Here is a 6,236-nt window from a genome sequence, read left to right on the forward strand (position 1 = left end):
TTTTGTATTATTTTTAGTAGAGATGGGGTTTCATCATATTGGCCAGGCTAGTCTCAAACTCCTGACCTCAGATGATCCACCCACCTCGGCCTCCCAAAGTTCCATGGTTACAGACATGAACCACTGTGCCAAGCCCATGCTTCAGATATTTCTAAGACAAGAGGGCTAAAATTAAATCAGATTTCAGTTTAACTAAAATTGACTGGGTGATTTTATGTGCTACATCCTGGGGGTGCAGAGATGACTAAGGCGTGGTTGTTGACCTCAGGGACTTAGAGCCAGGGAGATACAGTTGTGTGTTGATTAACGATGATTAACGATGGGCTGTGTTCTGGGAAATGTGCCATTAGGTGATTCTGTTGTTGTGCTCGTGTGATAGAGTATACTTAAACCTAGATGGTATGGCCCAGTGGTCCTCAACCTATTTGTCACCAGGGACCGGTTTCATGGAAGAAAATTTTTCCATGGACAGGGAGGCGGGATGGTTTTGAGATGAATCTGTTTCACTTCAGATCATCAGGCATTAGATCCTCAAAAGGAGTGCCACCTAGATCCCTCACATGCACAGTTCACAATAGGGTTCGTGCTCCTATGAGATCTGATCTGACAGGAGGCAGAGCTCAGGCAGTGATACTCACTGGCCTGCCCATCACCTCCTGATGTGCGGCTCAGTTCCTAACAGGTCACGGCCTGGCCCATGGTCCCTGGTGTAGCCCACTCCACACCTAGGCTGTATGGTATAGTCTATTGCTCCTAGGCTACTGACCTGTGCAGCACATACCTGTACTGAATACTGCAGGCAGTTGAGCACAATGGTAGGCATTTGTGTGTCTAAACATAGAAAAGGTGCAGTTAAAATATGGTGGTGTAATCTCATGAGACCATCATTGGCTGATACATTATTACCAAGTGCATGATGTATATCCTTTCATTATATTCAGCAAAGTGTCAAGGTGGATAAGCAGTATTGGAAGAACATTATCCAGGTCGAAGAGGATATTGAAGGATATTGAAAACTTATGAAATAATAAAAGATATGAAAAACTTACATTAAGCCATAAAGATTCAGTTATGACATTGTAGATTCATTGAAAAGGGATATGAGGTCAGGTGCCATGGTTCACGCCTACCGTAATCCCAGTACTTTGAGAGGCCAAGGCAGGCGGATCACTTCAGGTCAGGCATTCAAGGCCAGCCTGGCCAACATAGTGAAACACTGTATCTACTAAAAATACAAAAATTAGCCAGGCATGGTGATACATGCCTGTGGTCCCAGCTACTCAAGAGGCTGAGGTAGGGAATCACTTGAATCCAGGAGGTAGAGGTTGCAGTGAGCGGAGATTGTGCCACAGCACTCCAGCCTGGGCGACACAGCAAGACTCTCTCCCCCAAAACAAACAAACCAACCAAACAAACAAAAAAGAAAAGAAAAGAATGGATTGGCTCCTGAATTGGTCTTGGGAGAAGCTGTCTATATGTGAAAGGCAGCAGTCTGGGGCCTCCCTGGTTTTTGGTGAGCCCAGTGCCATCTAACAAGAAGAATTGCTCTTCATTTGCTTGGCCAGGTGGGGAGCAGCTGAACTTGGTCTGTGTTCACTTAGTCTGCAGCAGAGCTCACTAAGTGCTCTGAAAGTAAAACACTGAAGTGAATGTGTGGATCACGTATGATCTGGGGATGTGAATCTCCCATCAGAGCAGGGACAGGTTTGTTCTTTGCAGAGGTGACTAATATAGTATTCTCTCACATCTCTACAGGACTTTATGTGTTCTTTGTTGCATGTGTAATGAATGAAAATCTGGTGTCAGACTCTGTACATACCTTCACTTCTTGCAGAAAGTGATTAATCACCGTATTAGTCAGGGTTCTCTAGAGGGACAGAACTAATAGGGTAGATGTGTATATAAAGAGGAGTTTATTATGGAGTGTTGACTCATGTGATCACAAGATGAGGTCCCACAATAGGCTGTCTGCAAGCTGAGGAGCAAGGAAGCCGGTCTGAGTCCCAAAACCTCCAAAGTAGGGAAGTCAACAGTGCAGCCTTCAATCTGTGGCTGATGGTCCAAGAGACCAGAAGCTGAAGAACTTGGAGTCTGATGTTCGAGGGCAGGAAGCGTTCAGCACAGGAGAAAGATGGAGGCCAGAAGACTCAGCCAGTCTAGTCTTCCCATGTTCTTCCACCTGCTTTTTATTTTGGCCACGCTGGCAACTGATTAGATTGTGCCCACCCAGATAGGGGGTGTGTCTGCCTTTCCCAGTCCACTGATGAAAATGTTAATCTCCTTTGGCAACACCCTCACAGACACACCCAGGAACAATACTTTGCATCTTTCAATCCAACCAAGTTGACGTTCAATGTTGACCATCACAATCAGATTGTAATGAAAGGTAGAACATCTAATTAAAATGTTTGCCTTCTCTATTATAAGAACTTCACTGGGTCCTATATTGGGTACTGCCTGTGTACTCAACTCTTCTTTTAGACATTGCTGTAGCAGTGACCAGTACTGTGCAGGGGAAACCTGTCAGTACCGCCCTGCAGCCTCCTGATTCCTGCCTTGGAACCTCTGATGCTGGGACATGGGATTCCTGTGTGTCCCCATTCAGCACTCACACATGTGCAACCTGGAAATGTAGGGGAGGTAATACCCCTAGGGAAACCCTCAACTCATGGAGGCTGATGGGTAAATGCCATCCCTTTCTTCCCTGTGGTGGTGGTGACATGTGGTTCCAAGACACATTTCATCAAGCTCCTTGGGTGTTCCCATAGGATTGATCCATGCATCTGAGGTGGTGGCCAACCTGCCTGCACATCTGCCAACTATGATCATAGATGAACATCTGCCACAGGCTGTGCGTTCATGTGAACCTGGATCAAGATGGGTCCCTTCTGAATTTCTCTTACATCCCTAGTGCCAAGAACTCTTTCTTTCTTATCCAGTGGAAATGTCCCTTGTGTCACAGGTTGAGTCTTCTCTGTCAAGGAGGTAGTCTTCCCTAGGGTAAGTCCTCCTCCCAGCTTGGATTATGAATATTTATAGAAAAACTTTGGGATTGGAGATGGGAGGGGCCTTTCTTTTTCAAGAAAACTCAGCCTTCAGGGTGTTGGTCTTGTCGTGGCCTCCAACAAGCCTGTTTTGAGATGGAAAGCTGAATAAGGATCCATCTGTTCTTGGCTGTGACTGATTCCTTGCCCAGTACTCCGAATCTCAGCTTTACCTATTTGGTGGAATATGACTACAAGGGAATAAAAATTGTATCTTTCTAATATTAAAAATATTATCCTCATTACACAGGAAATGAAGTTAAGGCATAAAGGAAAGATAAATGTGAGCCTCTCACAGGGACACTGAAGAAAATCTAGAAATTAAGTGCATGAAAAAACACACATTAAGTTTTTTATTAAATTGTCAGAACAGTTTTTAGATACCTATTATAATACCTGGGGATTTTAGGTTCACTCCAACTTCTTGTGTTGATACCATAAATGCATAAATTTGTGGTACCATAAATTTTGTCATTGGGTGAACATCATAGAGCATACTTACACAAACCTAGGTGGTACAGCCTACTACATCCCTAGGCTACATGGCTTAGTCTATTCTCCTAGGCTACAAACCTGTACAGCCTGTTACTGCACTGAATACTGTAAGCAATTGTAACACAATGCTAAGTGTTCATCCTGTTACCTGGCGTTCTTATTAGCTGTTTGCATGGTCATATTAAATTAAAAATAAAAACAAGGAATTCTGGGAAGATGACAGCAGAGCTTTCTACTTTTTACAAATTCATAAATAAAATAGAGCACTAGTGGCCAACCAAAAAGACATGGATGACATTTACAACAAAACTAATTACAAGGTATCCCCAGAAACCTCAAAACACAAATGGCAAAGACAAACTGACAACAGCCACAAGACCTTTAGAGTATCAATGTCTATGTGGAAGAATGCAGAGGGAACTAATGGGGTATTTGACAGACTAGAGAATAGGAGCATCCTCAAAGAGCAAACAGGTGTTAACTGGAAAGTGCAGTGGACTAATTTGGTAATGGTCACTGAAATGGGGAGGGGTTTTGTCCTCTCTTGTCATGGATGAGCACAAGATGCCTGGGGTGAGGTCTCAAGGGGCTGGAGGAGACTCCCATGGACTCTCTGAAATTGTCCCTTTCAGGATAGGGTCCCACACTGAGAAGCAACTGCTGGGAATGAAATTGAAGTGAGCAGAGTGGGGCCAATAAACATGAAGGAAGAAGGTCCAGATGAAAAAGCTGGAGGGGCACAGAGCCAGCACATCTCAAAAAGCAAACCTCCAAATTTTGGAGGAGACAGCATAAGTGAAGTGAGGGTTCTGTGAAATGAGAAAAGCTACCTGGAGGCACTCCTCCTTCTAAAATTTCAGGAAAAATAATTTTACATAAAAATGAGCAAGCAATTGAGGTCAAATCCCATATCAAGTTATTATTTTTAAAAAGAGATTAAAGAGCAGAATAACATTTCTTCAGACAGAGAAAACACATGGCAAAACATGCTTGCAAACCAAATCAACACTGTAATCCTCTCATTCAAAATAAGGTAAAAGACACTGAGAAAATTATATAAGAAATGCAAGAACAACATAAGTCAGAATTAGACCAGCAGGAAAGCTTATGGAACTGAGAAAAACCCCTAAAAATAGAAGCAAAACTTAATTTCAGAAATGAAGACTAAACTAGGAGGAATACAAATGCAAATAGAACAATAGATAATGTCTTTAAAATAGCTGAAAGGAGAAAAATGTTAAAAAATAAAGGAGGAAAGAGATGAAATTCTATAAGAACTTACAAATGTTTTGCAGATAGGCAAAGAAGATCCAACACCTACGTAATAAGAGTCCCTGAAGAAGAAAACTAAGGCAAGGATAGAAAACAAACGCTGAAAGCTATAGTTTCAGAAAAGTTTCCTGAAGTGAAAAATATTTGGAATTGTATGTTGAAAGAGCTCACCATGCTATTTCTGTGCCTAATACAGTCATGGCTCATGGTCTTAGGAAGCATCTAAAGCAGGTAGCAGCTTCACAGCATTGGATGCTGGATAAATTGACCAGTGTGTTTGCTCCTTGTCCATCCACTGGTCCCCACAAGCTGAGAGAGTGTCTCCCCTAATAATTTCCTAAGGAACATACTTTAATATGCCCTGATAGGAGACGAAGTAAAGATTTGCATGCAGTGGTTCATTAAGATGGATGGCAAGGTCCGAACTGATATAATCTACTCTGCTGGATTCATGGATGTCATCAGCATCGACAAGATGGGAGAGAATTTCTGTCTGATCTGTGGCATCAATGGTCGCTTTGCTGTACATTGTGTTACACTGGAGGAGGCCAAGTACAAGTTGTGCAAAGTAAGAAAAATCTTTGTGGGCACAAAAGGAATCCCTCACCTGGTTTCATGATGCTCACACCATCCACTGCCCTGATTCCCTTGTCAAGGTGAATGACACCACGTAGATTGATTTGGAGACTGGCAAGATCACTGATTTCATCAAGTTTGACACTGGTAACCTGTTTGTGGTGATTGGAGATGCTAACCTGGGAAGAATTGGTGTGATCACCAACGGAAAGAAGCACCGTGGATCTTTTGATGTGGTTCATGTGAAAGATGCCAATGGCAACAGCTTTGCCACTTGGCTTTCCAACATTTTTGTTACTGGCAAGGGCAACAAACCATGGATTTCTTTCCCCAAGGAAAGGGTATCCACCCCACCATTGCTGAAGGGAGAGACGAGAGAGTAGTGGTGGGTGAAACGGTGGGTAAAACAGAGCAATGGTGAAGCGGTCTCTGGGTAACATGTTAGATTTTTGTATGTAATTAAAAATAACATGGAATGATTAATAAAAAAAAAAAAAAAGAGCGAGCTCACCATGTACTTGAGAATATTGATCCAGAATTGATAACTCAAAATGAATAACACTAAGACATATTCTAGTCAAATAATTGAACTAGAAAGAAAAAAATCATTTGCTTATTGCAGCAAGATGAGCAAGTGACTTAGAAGAGAAAGTCAATTAAATTATTTTCAGATTTTTTTTTCACAGAAATATTTTATGCCAGAAAAAAAAAATGGAGAAATATGTTTAAGATACTCAAGGGAAGAAAATGGGAGGCAAAGGTGTCATATCCAGGAAAACTGATTTTTAAGTTTAAAGATTACTATTACCAATCTGCAGAAACTCAGAAAACAGTGCTTCCATGAACCTT

The 6,236-nt window shown here is 42.1% G+C and overlaps 1 pseudogene; it reads left to right on the plus strand.

Moving 5' to 3' along the window:
* Positions 1-4,351: 4,351 nt before the first annotated feature.
* On the plus strand, positions 4,352-5,807 carry LOC103234465 (small ribosomal subunit protein eS4-like; annotated as a pseudogene).
* The last annotated feature ends 429 nt before the right edge of the window (positions 5,808-6,236 follow it).

This window comes from Chlorocebus sabaeus, chromosome 6 (assembly GCF_047675955.1).
Source record: "Chlorocebus sabaeus isolate Y175 chromosome 6, mChlSab1.0.hap1, whole genome shotgun sequence".
Lineage (NCBI taxonomy): Eukaryota > Metazoa > Chordata > Mammalia > Primates > Cercopithecidae > Chlorocebus > Chlorocebus sabaeus.